Raw genomic sequence first — 18,087 nt, forward strand, 5'->3', positions numbered from 1 at the left:
AATCATACTTAGGCAGCATTTCCCCTTTTGTCATTGTGGGAAGTTGTCTTTGTTAGGGGCACTGTAGCCCTTGTAAGCTTCACGTTCATTTTTGTTGTTTTGTTGGCGACATTTTACTAAATAAAAGAAAATGTGCGCTCACCACGCTGCACCTTGGTCTTCCTTGAACGGCGGCCGTGACACAGTGCTTGGAGAGGAAATATTCAGTGAGCCAGTGAATGAGAGGGCACATGATTCATGGCTTCAGTTCAGTACAGACTTGACACTGGAAGTGGAGTAGTCATCTCCTCTTAAATCAGGGAACAGGAGGGCATTTCGCTGTAAATAGCAGATACTGTACGTTCCATTACAACAGTGTCATCATAGGTTTGGGCAACAAGTTTCTCCATTAAGTTCAACTCCGACAAAGTCAAACACAGACTGCGCATCTTGCCCACTTGACACATCAAAGTAGCCCAAGAAAAGTTCATGAATAAAGCCCGGATCATCCGCATACCTGACAACAACTGCAAGTGACAGCTGATGTCTGTGGTTTCCTCCATTTGCCAATGTGAAAAAAAATAGACTGTGTCAACCTCTCTTTTAATCTCACTTTTAATGGATTTATTTCGACATCACAGAGAAAACAGAAGAAATGTCCATGTGCTCAGCAAGTAAATCATAATAATGTGAAATTACCTCTGCAAGCTCCTAGTAGTTGCCCTTGTTAGCGGAACTTTCCCTCATCTTGTCCCCTTGCTTCGTCCCACAAAATGCATCTCTGGTTTGAGGTCTCTGTAAACTATGCCAAGATGGTGCAGGTGGTCGAGGGCCAGAGCCAGCTCTGCTAGGTAGAATTTGACATATTCCTCTATAAACATAACCTAGTGAGAACTGGACACATTTTACTGTCTGTTCTGGCCTCGGAAGGAAGAGTGACAGTCAACACAACTCCTAATACAACATTATATCATATTATTACTAAATACAGTTAACAGCTACAGTACACATAAAATAATATTATATACATTATATTAAGTTAACACTATTTACACATTTAAATACAGCCATATTGTTGTACATTGTGGCCAGTTTATTAGGTACACCACTCCGTTCACAATAATGGTTCGCTCCAACAGACAGTGAGTCACGTGACCGTGGCTTAATATAAAGCAGGCATCGAGGCATTCAGTTACTGTTTGATTGAACGTTAGAATGGGGAATATGAATGACTTAAGCCACTGCGTGTGGTATGATCGTCGGTGCCAGGCGCTCGGCGCCGTATCCTTAGAAACGACTGGCCTCTTTGGGTTTTCACGCACGACAGTGCCTAGGGTTTACCCGAGAATGGTGCGACAAACAAAAACATCCAGTCAGCGACAGTCCTGTGGCTAAAAACAGCTTGTAGATGACAGAGGTCAAAGGAGAATGGCAAGAATTGTGCAAGCTAATAGGCGGGCCACAAACCGACAAATAATGGCACTGTACAACAGTGGTGTGCAGAACGACATCTCGGAATGCACAACTCATCATAATAGATGGGCTATTGCAGCAGACGACAACACCAGGTTCCACTCTTATCAGCTAAAAACAAGAAGCGGCTCCAGTGGGAACACGATCGCCCACATTGGACAATTGAGGAGTGAAAAAACATTGCCTGGCCCGACGAATCCCGGGTTCTTGAGGCATTACGCCGAGAGTCAGGATTTGGCGTAAGCAGTCCATGGCCCCACCCTTCCTGGTGTCAATGGCTGGTGGCCTGTACCAATGCCAACTCTTACATGCACAAAAATGCAGTACCCCTGTTTCTCCAACCTTCTAGTTGTGTTGCACAGGTTGAATATGCAGAATCTGATGTGGGCAATGAAAGGGCTTCTTCAACAAAAAATTCACTACATTGTTGTTAGCGTTATCTAGCCATTCTGGTGGAAAAAAACTGCACTCTAGTAGTAAAGTTAGCAGGGCAAATTTAAATAAATGGCCCTAATGCTACAAAAGAATGTAGTTCTAAAACCAAGAAAACAATATATAATCTGCCTGCTCCGTCTCCTGTAGATTGAAGAAACTAATTTGAATGGAATAATATCGTAAAAATGCTAAAAAATAACTATTCAATATCTCAATATATCCTACAATGTCACTAACTCGGCAAGCTTCTAAATCACACGTGTAGTACTAGGTACATTTTCTACGTACATTTTCTGATCCTTTGCTTGGATGGACATGTCAGTTCATTCAGCAATAGCTTTGAATGGTTGAAGGATGTCCTCCGGAATTCATCATAATCACCATGTACTGTAGGTCTATGAAGGGGGGGTGAGAGGCACGAGCCACAGGTTTTGTATTGAATTCAATGTATGCAGAAAAGGAAGGAAAATAGCTGTCCTCCGGCTATACCGTGGTGCTACCCTAGAAGGTGCTATTGAGACTACTGTTTTAATCAGGTATTTGGTGACGTGAATATATTTAATATAGTTTTATCAAAAAGGATAACTTTTTCGCTCACACTCTTACCCTGGCAGATCTCTCCATGGTGTAGGCCAGGCCAGAGTGAACAATGTCCTTCTCAGAAGCTCCTGGAGTGGAGAGGAAGGAAATATGTGTTGTCAAACTGCCAACATATTACATAATGTGTGTGTGTGTGCTCACAGCAACTCTGGCCTGGAAGTCAGCGGTGAAACAACAGGGATCGGCCCTCCCTGTTTTCCAAACTTCCTCTCCAAACTCTCCTGAACGGACACTGAGAGACAGCGAGGGATAGAGAGGGAAATAGTTAGATGGCAATGTAGCAATGTAACCTGATCATTGGCAACCATCGTATTTTCAAGTATATCCAGTCGATCAACATTCATCCCTGAAGTTTCATCTGGGTTCACTCACATATTTCAGATTAGTATCGTTTTCATTCAGTCAAAACCTGAACGTCAGAAAGGCTCTGGCACGTCACCTTAATGTAACCTACGTTATATACGGGAGTGGCCAGCGGAAATATCACCAGTTACACTTCTTTCACGATCATCTTTTCAGTTGTCCTTACAACTCTGAAAACACGGAGACCATTTCCTAGAGAGGACACAGTACTGTATCTCCTGCTACACCGAGGTTGTTAAAAGGAAGAGGAAAAGGCTTCAGAACTGAACGAACACAGATCCTCTACAGACCGAGAAAGCGGACACACAGCTCCAGAGTGAGTACAGATGAAAGACTTCCAATAGTATTCAAGGAAATACAGGGCCCTGCTCCTAATATTTAACCTGGCTTTTTTGTGAAAGAGAATATGTTGTTAATGAGTGACCTAGATAATAAATACATTAACATCTTTATTACAGGTGGTAGTAAACAAACAGTCAAAGGAAATCTAGTCGCCACATCTAGAAATGGCAGAGGTAAAACAACTGAACAATTTGCCCCCCCTCATCCCCTACCCTGAGGGGATGACAGATGAAAAGGAAAAGAAAATATATAAAAAAAACATTTTGCATGAAAATCCAGAGACTTTATATCGTGATGAAAGAAAAAATGCTCCGTGCGACCTCATTTTCTACACAACAAATGGTCCTACATGGGAAGAGGAAATACTGAAACACTATCCTGAGGGAAAACGGTGGGATGAAAGATCTAAGGAATATTTCAAACAACTGAAAAGGAAGGCAGGCACTATAAATGTGTATTATACTACTGGGATAATCATGGTGCAGGATAATAGTGAGACGTTAATGATATTCCCAAATGATTTCCCAGCCTTGAGAGAGAGAGTGAGACAGAGCATCGAGATGACAGAGCGTGTGGAGGAGAAAATGGCAGAGCTAGGCATTGAGGAAAGAGGAGAGCAGAGGAAAAGAGAGAGCGAGGACATAAAAGAGGAAGACATAAAAGAGGAAGACATAAAGGGTGAAATAAAGGAAGAGGTTGAAGGAGGAAAAGGGAAGCACTGAACATTCCAGGGCAGATCAGAAGAGAAACATTATTTTACGGGATGTATAATTTGATGAACAATTATGCTAAAGCCTGCTGTTCCTCTCACCTTATTATTTGAATGTTGTATCTTTTACCTTTTAATGTGTGTTTTTTATTGAGCTTGTATGAAAAATGCATTTATAAGAGCTCACCATCATCATTATCTTGCTTTGGTTATAGTTTAGCACTTTCCCAATGATAAAGGTGCTTAAAGCAAAAGGTGGTGGTCCCTGTGAATTTCCCCAGCAATATGTGTTTCATTTTGTTTCAAAATGTGTGCTCTAAAATGTATCAAGATTTTTGAAACGCAATTCTAATAAAGTTTGATTTAACAAGTGTCAGGAGTCAGGACCTACTATATATACAGTACCCTGCCCCCGTATCCCAATTTTTGCCACCTGTAAGTGAGAAACCTACATGCCAAGTACTGACCGTGTATTGTGTTCCCTGTGGTTAAAGAACAGAGCAGAAGCGCTGAACTCTGTTCAGAACTCAGACCTACAGGTTATGGAACATTTGCTCTTTTAGTATTTCTGCAGTATGTTTCCTCAAGGTGAAGGCTTCCCACTTCTATGTCAAAGATAATGCAACAAAAACACTTTAGTGAATACTACAGTAATGTCCCCAAAAACACAACAGTAAACACTACAGGATACTACAGTCCGCAAAAACACTACAGTAATTACTATAGTGTATATATACACACACTACTCTTTTTTACACAGCATTTATACTATAGTATACTGCAGTAAATACTACCGTATTCACTGTAGTGTTTCTGCAGACTCCAGTCCGCAAAAACACTACAGTGAAATGGAGAACAGAGAAAAATGAGTGTCCCCCTGCCTGAGAGGTGAGTCCCTGGATGACTCTTTTCCAGTCATTAGTGAAAGTCTACACACACCTTGCACTGCTGCACTGTCCTGCCTGAAGGAATTATCTGTGTAGGTCACACTAATTCTCAAAAGCGCATCGCCTGTTTTTCCAAACAGTGAGTGTCGAAGGGGCACTGGCACTCTGGATCAGATCAAATGGTGGTTGACAAGTGCCGACTTTAGGGTGAAACATTTACTTACAAGCTGGGAAACCATCTGATTAAAGAGTGACTGTCCCTAAAAAGCAAGTAACGCTTTGAAAACAGCTTATGTGGCATCGATATGAGTCAGAAACCTTTTGACTACAAAGAGGCCTCCTGAGTGGCGCAATGGTGTAAGGCACTGCTACAGTGCTATAGGTGTCACTACAGACCCGGGTTCGATCCTGATCCAGCAGGAAGGACAGGCACTAACAACCATCTTGGCTAACTGTGGGTGACAGTCCTTCTCTGTACCACCCCATTTAGGTATGATTAGGTGCTGCTGTTTACTGCTGTAAACCCAGGTTTACCCTGTTAATGCTGTTAGCTTTGAGTTACTCCTCAGTCTCTGCTGGGTAGGACCATTGTTTCCCCTCCCGGAGCTCCGGCTGGTTATGGCCTGAGAGAGACCGACCAAGGACATCAATTTCAATCCCCAGAAACACCCACAGAGCAGATACAACACTCTGGAAAAACAACTGGGTCTGTTGGATGAAACACTCATCACTGAATGAAACTGGATGAAACACAACCCCTTATCATCTCCGTCTCTCACCGGTGAGTTAAACAACCCTGGCTTTTGGCAGTAGGAGCCTGATACAACTAAGTAGCTATGGGAACTGGAAGTAGTCTAACTCAAACAGTCAGTACACAGTAAACAAACACAGACCCCCTACAGAGGCTTACCCAATGATGTGTTTTTAGGGCAAGAGTGAATCATGTCTAAAGGAGAGAGAGGGGTATTGTCTCTCTAGACATATGACTTTCTCTGTCAGGTCAGTGCTACCCTGCAGCAGAACTATTTCCATCATAGGACCAACATGTGATGCAGACATACAGGTAACTGCCAAAATGAAGGAAACACTAACATGGAGTGTCTTAATTGGTCATTGGGCCACCACGAGCCAGAACACTACAGTGAATACTACAGTAATGTCTGCAAAAACACCACAGTGAATACTATTACACTATCGTATTTTTTCATGTGTGGAGTTGGCACTCTGGAACATTCTGAGGGTAGAAATGCTGTCCAGTTGGTCTGTTCAGTGACGGTAAATGATAAACTGATTTGATGTTTGGGCAGCTAACAGTCAGACCCTTTGGGTGATGTTTGGGTAGCTAACAGTCAGACCCTTTGGGTGATGTTTGGGTACCTAACAGTCAGACCCTTTGGGTGATGTTTGGGTACCTAACAGTCAGACCCTTTGGGTGATGTTTGGGTACCTAACAGTCAGACCCTTTGGGTGATGTTTGGGTAGCTAACAGTCAGACCCTTTGGGTGATGTTTGGGTACCTAACAGTCAGACCCTTTGGGTGATGTTTAGGCAGCTAACAGTCAGACCCTTTGGGTGATGTTTGGGTAGCTAACAGTCAGACCCTCTGGGTGATGTTTGGGTAGCTAACAGTCAGACCCTTTGGGTGATGTTTGGGTAGCTAACAGTCAGACCCTTTGGGATGTGACAGAACTTGGTTGGTCCTCACAGTCACACTCCCTCTATGCCCAGCTTTATCAGAATGAGACTGGTCTGACAGGATTTGAACTGCATGACGTCCCCTATGACTGGCGAACCCATCTCTCATGTACTGTACATCATTTGATTGTGAGCCAAATGACAAGGTAGCAGCCAGACGACTGGTTATTCTACACAAAGCCCCATTCTGCACTAACTGTTCTTTTTATTCAGACATTTGGAACAATACAAATAAATATTAACATTTAAAACTATAGAAATATATATATATATATATACAAAGACTCATAAATATAAAAAAAAGTAACAAAACCAAATATAAATAAATTGTAGTATATAAATGCAAATAAAGAGTATCAAATAATTACACTATTGCCCTATTGCTGACAAACACACAAATACAACTAAATTGCACAAATCCTATATCACACAAATAGAATAACACACTTATAAAGAAGAAACTATTGCACTTCAAACAAAAAACACACAAACTAAATTGCACAACTAATTGCATTACTAATTGCATTAGTACTGTACAAAGTTAGAGGTGCTCTATTTAATAGATTCCCCCGCTCCCCCTACCTCGGGCTTCCAGTGGGGAGACCTGACCATCTTGTAGTTCTGAGTGGGAGACCTTCCCAGTCAGTAGCCTGTCTAGCTCACAAACTAGAATCAGGGCATCCACTCCGAAAACCGATCGCGCAAATGTCACCATTCAGGAATAAAAAAAATCTATATATTTTTTTGTGTATTTTGTATATATATTTTTTTGTGCGGGCACCCCATGCCGCCCCCAGCTAGGCGGCTGCCCATGTCGCCTATGCCTAAATCCGCCACTGATTCCACATGTCAACTTAATGTGAAGAGATGCTCTCTCTTATTTCCTTGTTCACTCTTACACAATAGTGAGGACAACATTAGTTACCTGAATACTGCTCTTTCAGACTAGCAGACTGAAACCTGAGTGGATTCACTAAAACTAAATCTGACGGTTCTATGAGAAAATAGAGAACAGAGAACAGAGAAAAATGAGTGTCCCCCTGCCTGAGAGGTGAGTCCCTGGATGACTCTTTTCCATTCGCTAGTGAAAGTCTACACACACCTTGCACTGTCTGCACTGTCCTTCCGTATTAAGGAGTTATCTGTGTAGGTCACACTACTTCTCAAAAGCACATCGCCTGTTTTTCCAAACAGTGAGTGTAGAAGGGGCACTGGCACTCTGGATCAGATCAAATCAAATTGTAGTTGTCACATGTGCCGAAAAAAACCAGGTGTAGACTTTAGAGTGAAACGTTTACTTACAAGCCGGGAAACCATTTGATTAAAGAGTGACTGTCCCTAAAGTAACTCAAGTAACTCTTTGAAAATGGCTTATGTGGCATCGATATGAGTCAAACATTATTCTAATGTCAAAATTGACTACAAAGGGGCCTTCCGAGTGACGCAGAGGTCTAAGGCACTGCATCGCAGTGCTATAGGGGTCACTACAGACCCAGGTTTGATCCCGGGCTGTCGCGACCGGGAGACCAACTACATCCCATAGCTACTTATTTGCACAATTGGCCCAGCATCGTCTGGGTTAGGGGAGGATTTGGCCGGCCGTAATGTTCTTCTCCCATCTCACTCTAGCGACTCCTTCTGGCAGGCTCCTTGCACACTGACTTGTGTTGCCAGTTGTACGGTGTTTCCTCTGACACATTGGTGCGGCTGGCTTCCGGGTTAAGTGAGCAGTGTGTCAAGAAGTAGTGTGGCTTGGCAGGGTCGTGTTTCAGAGGATGCATGGCTCTCGACATTCGCCTCTCCCGAGTCCATACGGGAGTTGCAGCGATGGGACAAGACTAACTAACAATTGGGGGTAAAAAGTACTAATAATAAAAAATACAAATGTAAATGGAAACATTTTGGTCATGAAGTCAGTCTCGTCTAAAACTGAGTTTAGAACCTCAGCGTGTCACAAAGAGTAAATTAAAGTGGGGTTTGGATTACAATTATGTCAACAAATCATGCCCCCTTTTGCCAAGCTCCACATGCAAATCACCCCTCCGCCCACTTGGCTTCCCTTCATTGAAAGGTGCTCTATTGTTTCATAGCCCATAAAACATTCAAAGGATCACGGGCCCGATACAGATTGACCATTCGTCCACAGCCAAAGTTCTATGATTGACATGCTCTGCTGAAGGACCCCATTCAGTATGCAGAACAGGTGCTTGGAGTTCGTCTCCCAATTATGCAGCAGTAACGCTAGCTTGGTCTGCAACGACCGGTAGTGGTCAGTATAACCAGAGATACTGAAATATAATGACTTCTGGTATAACTTAGCTAATGCCGTTAAATAACGTTATTGCTGGTTATGGAGGTAACCATATTATTTTATAAAGTGAGGCAGGCTAGCTAATGTTAGCCTACAAGGCAGATTTGCAAGTGAGTTTGTTGCGCATACAAGTGTTTTCTTTATCTTTTAGTGCAAAACCAAATAATGGATGCAGCTATGGTGGTAGCTAACTTATGTCTGAGTCTGACTGATACAGTGAACTAGGAGCAACAACCCGTAACGGTGTCACCAGCCTGAATCTGATCTAATCTGGAGCTACAGTCAGTCTACATCTGTAAAGCATAGACTTATTTTTTCCATTAGTTACTACACCTATAAAGTTTTGTCTATCTTAAAAATGGATGAAAACAAAAATGTGCTTTTTGGTCTTAAATGAAGGTCAGGCATTAGGTTAGCAGTGTGTTTTAAGATTAGGGTTAGGTTTAAAATCACATTTTATGAAGTGAAATTGTAGGAATAGACAGGCTTTACGACTTTGTGGCTGTGGTAACTAGTGACGACCTAGAATTAGCTTGACCCTAGGTACTGCCCTGATTACACAGGTGGCTTCATCAACAACGGTAATGTTGCAATGTTATGCCCGGTTTGATAAACTAGTAGGTTAATTACACAGCCTAACAGATACAAGCAGTAGTCATTTTGGTTGTGAAGTGCATTATCAAAAAGCTTTGTCCTTTCTTTATAACAAAATGCAGTTCATCACTTGGCTGTCTAGTATATCACCCTGTCACAGTCAACCCCAGCTCATAAGATGAGGAAGTACATTGTTTATGAGTATTGCCTGCTGTAATTGTTTCGGAGATGTCCAGTTTGCAGCCTAACATGCAACATAGAGAAGACCAGCAAGAGGACCCTCAGCATCACGCAGACATGCCCTCTCTGTGAGCATTCCTAGAAATGGACAGGGAGGACACTTGAATCAGGTTGGTGACATTTGACCTGGTAAAAGGTCAAAACAGTTTCGAGTTTTGTCCCAATTTACCTTCATAATCGAGCCTGGTGGAACCAGCCTGATTGCTACGTTTCCCATTTGATTTAATTTCACTTCACATATCATGATATCTGAAGTGAAATAGAAAGGTGAACGCATAGATCAGGTTGGTTCCACTATGAAGTTGGTCCCTCTCTGTTCGGACGGCGTTCGGCAGTCGAAGTCACCGACCTTCTAGCCATCACAGATCCACTTTTCATTTTCTATTGGGTTTGTCTTGTCTTCCATCACATCTGGTTCCAATTCCATCAATTCCATGTTGTGTATTTAACCCTCTGTTCCCCCCCATGTCCTTGTCCGTAATTGTTTCTTGTAGTGCTTATGCAACGGTATGCTGGTATTTACCGGGTTTTGTATTGTATTGTATTGTATTGTATTGTATTGTATTGTATTGTATTGTATTGTATTGTATTGTATTGTATTGTATTTACCATTTATTTGTATTGTTCTGTTGACGGTGGTTTATGGATATTAAACGACACTGTTGTAAATCAGTTTTCGCTCTCCTGCGCCTGACTTCTCTGCCTCCAGTATGCACCTCATTACATATCTAGCTGTTCTGGTGGGAAAAAACTGCACTCTAGTAGTAAAGTTAGCAGGGCAAATTTAAATAAATGGCCCTAATGCTGCAAAAGAATGTAGTTCTAAAACCAAGAAAACAATATATAATCTGCCTGCTCCGTCTCCTGTAGATTGAAGAAACTCATTTGAATGGAATAATGTCGTAAAGAGGCTAAAAAAGAACTATTCACTATCTCAATGCCGGCCTCGTTGTAGACCTTGAACACCTTCTCGATGGCGTTGACGTACGCAGCCGTCCGCAGGTCCAGACCCAGGTTGTACTTACTGGCCGTACGCATGATTTGCTGCAGGGGGACAAAACACACAAACACTAGTTAGATACCAGTTACACTGGCAAAACCAGTCACACACATTGACACAAACATACACAGACACATGGTGGTGTGATTGAGAGGTGCCCCGGGCCAGGGCGGGGGCATTGTCATTATCACAGTCTGTCTCATAGAGAACATATGATTAAATTCTAGGATCTGACTCATCGGCACTAACCTCACCAACACACGCAGACACACACGCACACAGACACACACGTGTACGCACGCTCACACTCTTACCCTGGCAGATCTCTCCATGGTGTAGGCCAGCCCAGAGTGAACAATGTCCTTCTCAGAAGCACCCTGGAGTGGAGAGAGGAAGGAAAGATGTGTTACCAAACTGCCAACACACCACATCACTTCCATACCACATAGGTTGTGTGTGTGTGTGTGTGTGTGTGCTCACAGCGACTCTGGTCTGGAAGTCAGCAGTGGGAACAACAGGGATCGGTCCTCCCTGCTTTCCAAAATCTCCTGAATGGACACAGAGACAGCGAGGGATTGAGAGATAAATAGTTAGATGGCAATGTAGCAATGTAGCAATGTAACATGATCATTGGCAACCATCGTATTTTCAAGTATATCCAGTCGATCAACATTCATCCCTGAAGTTTCATCTGGGTTCACTCACACATTTCAGATTAGTATCGTTATCTTTTATTCAAAACCTGAACGTCAGAAAGGCGTATCTGTCTATCTGGCACGTCACCTTAATGTAACCTACGTTATATACGAGAGTGGCCAGCGGACATATCATCAGTTACACTTCTTTCACAGTCATCTTTTCAGTTGTCCTTACAACTCTGAAAACACAGAGACAATTTCCAAGAGGGGACACAGTACTGTATCTCCTGCTACACCGAGGTTGTTAAAGCAAGAGGAAAAGTCTTCAGAACTGAACGAACACAGATCCTCTACAGACAGAGAGACGAGATCAGAAAGTGGACACACAGCTCCAGAGTGAGTACAGATGAAAGACTTCCAATATTAGTCAAGGAAATACAGGGCCCTGCTCCTAATATTTAACCTGGCTATTTTGTGAAAGAGAATATGTTGTTAATGAGTGACCTAGATAATAAATACATTAACATCTTTATTACAGGTGGTAGTAAACAAAGAGTCAAAGGAAATCTAGTCGCCACATCTAGAAATGGCAGAGGTAAAACAACTGAACAATTTGCCCCCCCTCATCCCCTACCCTGAGGGGATGACAGATAAAAAGGAAAATAAAATATATTAAAAAAAAGTTTGGCATGAAAATCCAGAGACTTTATATCGTGATGAAAGAAAAAATGCTCCATGCGACCTCATTTTCTACACAACAAATGGTTCTACATGGGAAGAGGAAATACTGAAACACTATCCTGAGGGAAAACGGTGGGATAAAAGATCTAAGGAATATTTCAAACAACTGAAAACGAAGGCAGGCACTATAAATGTGTATTATACTACTGGGATAATCATGGTGCAGGATAATAGTGAGACGTTAATGATATTCCCAAATGATTTCCCAGCCTTGAGAGAGAGAGTGAGACAGAGCGTCGAGACGACAGAGGATGTCGAGAAGAAAATGGCAGAGCTAGGCATTGAGGAAAGAGGAGAGCAGAGGAAAAGAGAGAGCGAGGACATAAAAGAGGAAGACATAAAAGAGGAAGACATAAAGGGTGAAATAAAGGAAGAGGTTGAAGAGGAAAAGGGAAGCACTGAACATTCCAGGGCAGATCAGAAGAGAAACATTATTTTACGGGATGTATAATTTGATGAACAATTATGCTAAAGCCTGCTGTTCCTCTCACCTTATTATTTGAATGTTGTATCTTTTACCTTATTAATGTGTGTTTTTTATTGAGCTTGTATGAAAAATGCATTCATAAGTGCTCACAATCATCATTATCTTGCTTTGGTTATAGTTTAGCACTTTCCCAACGATAAAGGTGCTTAAAGCAAAAGGTGGTGGTCCCTGTGAATTTCCCCAGCAATATGTGTTTCATATTGTTTCAAAATGTGTGCTCTAAAATGTATCAAGATTTTTGAAACGCAATTCTAATAAAGTGTGATTTAACAAGTGTCAGGACGTACTATATATACAGTACCCTGCCCCCGTATCCCAATTTTTGCCACCTGTAAGTGAGAAACCTACATGCCAAGTACTGACCGTGTATTGTGTTCCCTGTGGTTAAAGAACAGAGCAGAAGCGCTGAACTCTGTTCAGAACTCAGACCTACAGGTTATGGAACATTTGCTCTTTTAGTATTTCTGCAGTATGTTTCCTCAAGGTGAAGGCTTCCCACTTCTATGTCAAAGATAATGCAACAAAAACACTTTAGTGAATACTACAGTAATGTCCCCAAAAACACAACAGTAAACACTACAGGATACTACAGTCCGCAAAAACACTACAGTAATTACTATAGTGTATATATACACACACTACTCTTTTTACACAGCATTTATACTATAGTATACTGCAGTAAATACTACCGTATTCACTGTAGTGTTTCTGCAGACTCCAGTCCGCAAAAACACTACAGTGAAATGGAGAACAGAGAAAAATGAGTGTCCCCCTGCCTGAGAGGTGAGTCCCTGGATGACTCTTCTCCAGTCGCTAGTGAAAGTCTACACACACCTTGCACTGCTGCACTGTCCTGCCTGAAGGAATTATCTGTGTAGGTCACACTAATTCTCAAAAGCGCATCGCCTGTTTTTCCAAACAGTGAGTGTCGAAGGGGCACTGGCACTCTGGATCAGATCAAATGGTGGTTGTCACATGCAGACTTTAGGGTGAAACGTTTACTTACAAGCCGGGAAACCATTTGATTAAAGAGTGACTGTCCCTAAAAAGCAAGTAACGCTTTGAAAACAGCTTATGTGGCATCGATATGAGTCAGAAACCTTTTGACTACAAAGGGGCCTCCTGAGTGGCGCAGTGGTGTAAGGCACTGCATTACAGTGCTATAGGTGTCACTACAGACCCGGGTTCGATCCCGATCCAGCAGGAAGGACAGGCACTAACAACCATCTTGGCTAACTGTGGGTGACAGTCCTTCTCTGTACCACCCCATTTAGGTATGATTAGGTGCTGCTGTTTACTGCTGTAAACCCAGGTTTACCCTGTTAATGCTGTTAGCTTTGAGTTACCCCTCAGTCTCTGCTGGGTAGGACCATTGTTTCCCCTCCCGGAGCTCCGGCTGGTTATGGCCTGAGAGAGACCGACCAAGGACATCAATTTCAATCCCCAGAAACACCCACAGAGCAGATACAACACTCTGGAAAAACAACTGGGTCTGTTGGATGAAACACTCATCACTGAATGAAACTGGATGAAACACAACCCCTTATCATCTCCGTCTCTCACCGATGAGTTAAACAACCCTGGCTTTTGGCAGTAGGAGCCTGATACAACTAAGTAGCTATGGGAACTGGAAGTATGGGAACTGTAGCTATGGGAACTGTCTAACTCAAACAGTCAGTACACAGTAAACAAACACAGACCCCCTACAGAGGCTTACCCAATGATGTGTTTTTAGGGCAAGAGTGAATCATGTCTAAAGGAGAGAGAGGGGTATTGTCTCTCTAGACATATGACTTTCTCTGTCAGGTCAGTGCTACCCTGCAGCAGAACTATTTCCATCATAGGACCAACATGTGATGCAGACATACAGGTAACTGCCAAAATGAAGGAAACACTAACATGGAGTGTCTTAATTGGTCATTGGGCCACCACGAGCCAGAACACTACAGTGAATACTACAGTAATGTCTGCAAAAACACCACAGTGAATACTATTACACTATCGTATTTTTTCATGTGTGGAGTTGGCACTCTGGAACATTCTGAGGGTAGAAATGCTGTCCAGTTGGTCTGTTCAGTGACAGTAAATTATAAACTGATTTGATGTTTGGGCAGCTAACAGTCAGACCCTTTGGGTGATGTTTGGGCAGCTAACAGTCAGACCCTTTGGGTGATGTTTGGGTAGCTAACAGTCAGACCCTTTGGGTGATGTTTGGGTACCTAACAGTCAGACCCTTTGGGTGATGTTTAGGCAGCTAACAGTCAGACCCTTTGGGTGATGTTTGGGTAGCTAACAGTCAGACCCTCTGGGTGATGTTTGGGTAGCTAACAGTCAGACCCTTTGGGTGATGTTTGGGTAGCTAACAGTCAGACCCTTTGGGATGTGACAGAACTTGGTTGGTCCTCACAGTCACACTCCCTCTGTGCCCAGCTTTATCAGAATGAGACTGGTCTGACAGGATTTGAACTGCATGACGTCCCCTATGACTGGCGAACCCATCTCTCATGTACTGTACATCATTTGATTGTGAGCCAAATGACAAGGTAGCAGCCAGACGACTGGTTATTCTACACAAAGCCCCATTCTGCACTAACTGTTCTTTTTATTCAGACATTTGGAACAATACAAATAAATATTAACATTTAAAACTATAGAAATGTATATATATATATACAAAGACTCATAAATATAAAAAAAAGTAACAAAACCAAATATAAATAAATTGTAGTATATAAATGCAAATAAAGAGTATCAAATAATTACACTATTGCCCTATTGCTGACAAACACACAAATACAACTAAATTGCACAAATCCTATATCACACAAATAGAATAACACACTTATAAAGAAGAAACTATTGCACTTCAAACAAAAAACACACAAACTAAATTGCACAACTAATTGCATTACTAATTGCATTAGTACTGTACAAAGTTAGAGGTGCTCTATTTAATAGATTCCCCCGCTCCCCCTACCTCGGGCTTCCAGTGGGGAGACCTGACCATCTTGTAGTTCTGAGTGGGAGACCTTCCCAGGCAGTAGCCTGTCTAGCTCACAAACTAGAATCAGGGCATCCACTCCGAAAACCGATCGAGCAAATGTCACCATTCAGGAATAAAAAAAATCTATATATTTTTTTGTGTATTTTGTATATATATTTTTTTGTGCGGGCACCCCATGCCGCCCCCAGCTAGGCGGCTGCCCATGTCGCCTATGCCTAAATCCGCCACTGATTCCACATGTCAACTTAATGTGAAGAGATGCTCTCTCTTATTTCCTTGTTCACTCTTACACAATAGTGAGGACAACATTAGTTACCTGAATACTGCTCTTTCAGACTAGCAGACTGAAACCTGAGTGGATTCACTAAAACTAAATCTGACGGTTCTATGAGAAAATAGAGAACAGAGAACAGAGAAAAATGAGTGTCCCCCTGCCTGAGAGGTGAGTCCCTGGATGACTCTTTTCCATTCGCTAGTGAAAGTCTACACACACCTTGCACTGTCTGCACTGTCCTTCCGTATTAAGGAGTTATCTGTGTAGGTCACACTACTTCTCAAAAGCACATCGCCTGTTTTTCCAAACAGTGAGTGTAGAAGGGGCACTGGCACTCTGGATCAGATCAAATCAAATTGTAGTTGTCACATGTGCCGAAAAAAACCAGGTGTAGACTTTAGAGTGAAACGTTTACTTACAAGCCGGGAAACCATTTGATTAAAGAGTGACTGTCCCTAAAGTAACTCAAGTAACTCTTTGAAAATGGCTTATGTGGCATCGATATGAGTCAAACATTATTCTAATGTCAAAATTGACTACAAAGGGGCCTTCCGAGTGACGCAGAGGTCTAAGGCACTGCATCGCAGTGCTATAGGGGTCACTACAGACCCAGGTTTGATCCCGGGCTGTCGCGACCGGGAGACCAACTACATCCCATAGCTACTTATTTGCACAATTGGCCCAGCATCGTCTGGGTTAGGGGAGGATTTGGCCGGCCGTAATGTTCTTCTCCCATCTCACTCTAGCGACTCCTTCTGGCAGGCTCCTTGCACACTGACTTGTGTTGCCAGTTGTACGGTGTTTCCTCTGACACATTGGTGCGGCTGGCTTCCGGGTTAAGTGAGCAGTGTGTCAAGAAGTAGTGTGGCTTGGCAGGGTCGTGTTTCAGAGGATGCATGGCTCTCGACATTCGCCTCTCCCGAGTCCATACGGGAGTTGCAGCGATGGGACAAGACTAACTAACAATTGGGGGTAAAAAGTACTAATAATAAAAAATACAAATGTAAATGGAAACATTTTGGTCATGAAGTCAGTCTCGTCTAAAACTGAGTTTAGAACCTCAGCGTGTCACAAAGAGTAAATTAAAGTGGGGTTTGGATTACAATTATGTCAACAAATCATGCCCCCTTTTGCCAAGCTCCACATGCAAATCACCCCTCCGCCCACTTGGCTTCCCTTCATTGAAAGGTGCTCTATTGTTTCATAGCCCATAAAACATTCAAAGGATCACGGGCCCGATACAGATTGACCATTCGTCCACAGCCAAAGTTCTATGATTGACATGCTCTGCTGAAGGACCCCATTCAGTATGCAGAACAGGTGCTTGGAGTTCGTCTCCCAATTATGCAGCAGTAACGCTAGCTTGGTCTGCAACGACCGGTAGTGGTCAGTATAACCAGAGATACTGAAATATAATGACTTCTGGTATAACTTAGCTAATGCCGTTAAATAACGTTATTGCTGGTTATGGAGGTAACCATATTATTTTATAAAGTGAGGCAGGCTAGCTAATGTTAGCCTACAAGGCAGATTTGCAAGTGAGTTTGTTGCGCATACAAGTGTTTTCTTTATCTTTTAGTGCAAAACCAAATAATGGATGCAGCTATGGTGGTAGCTAACTTATGTCTGAGTCTGACTGATACAGTGAACTAGGAGCAACAACCCGTAACGGTGTCACCAGCCTGAATCTGATCTAATCTGGAGCTACAGTCAGTCTACATCTGTAAAGCATAGACTTATTTTTTCCATTAGTTACTACACCTATAAAGTTTTGTCTATCTTAAAAATGGATGAAAACAAAAATGTGCTTTTTGGTCTTAAATGAAGGTCAGGCATTAGGTTAGCAGTGTGTTTTAAGATTAGGGTTAGGTTTAAAATCACATTTTATGAAGTGAAATTGTAGGAATAGACAGGCTTTACGACTTTGTGGCTGTGGTAACTAGTGACGACCTAGAATTAGCTTGACCCTAGGTACTGCCCTGATTACACAGGTGGCTTCATCAACAACGGTAATGTTGCAATGTTATGCCCGGTTTGATAAACTAGTAGGTTAATTACACAGCCTAACAGATACAAGCAGTAGTCATTTTGGTTGTGAAGTGCATTATCAAAAAGCTTTGTCCTTTCTTTATAACAAAATGCAGTTCATCACTTGGCTGTCTAGTATATCACCCTGTCACAGTCAACCCCAGCTCATAAGATGAGGAAGTACATTGTTTATGAGTATTGCCTGCTGTAATTGTTTCGGAGATGTCCAGTTTGCAGCCTAACATGCAACATAGAGAAGACCAGCAAGAGGACCCTCAGCATCACGC

At 42.4% G+C, this 18,087-nt stretch overlaps 2 long non-coding RNA genes across 2 annotated transcripts; one reads left to right on the forward strand and one right to left on the reverse strand.

Annotated features, from left to right (window-relative positions):
• Nucleotides 1–735: 735 nt before the first annotated feature.
• On the reverse strand, nucleotides 736–2,604 carry LOC139376605 (uncharacterized). The gene is made up of 3 exons (XR_011627945.1): nucleotides 2,494–2,604; nucleotides 2,176–2,282; nucleotides 736–823 (listed from the first exon to the last, which is right to left on the reverse strand). It is a non-coding gene; the product is annotated as an uncharacterized lncRNA (long non-coding RNA).
• Nucleotides 2,605–2,626: 22 nt separating this feature from the next.
• Nucleotides 2,627–4,273, forward strand: LOC139376604 (uncharacterized). The gene is made up of 2 exons (XR_011627944.1): nucleotides 2,627–3,166; nucleotides 3,309–4,273. It is a non-coding gene; the product is annotated as an uncharacterized lncRNA (long non-coding RNA).
• The last annotated feature ends 13,814 nt before the right edge of the window (nucleotides 4,274–18,087 follow it).

Source organism: Oncorhynchus clarkii, chromosome 20 (genome assembly GCF_045791955.1).
Source record: "Oncorhynchus clarkii lewisi isolate Uvic-CL-2024 chromosome 20, UVic_Ocla_1.0, whole genome shotgun sequence".
NCBI classification, from domain to species: Eukaryota; Metazoa; Chordata; class Actinopteri; order Salmoniformes; family Salmonidae; genus Oncorhynchus; species Oncorhynchus clarkii.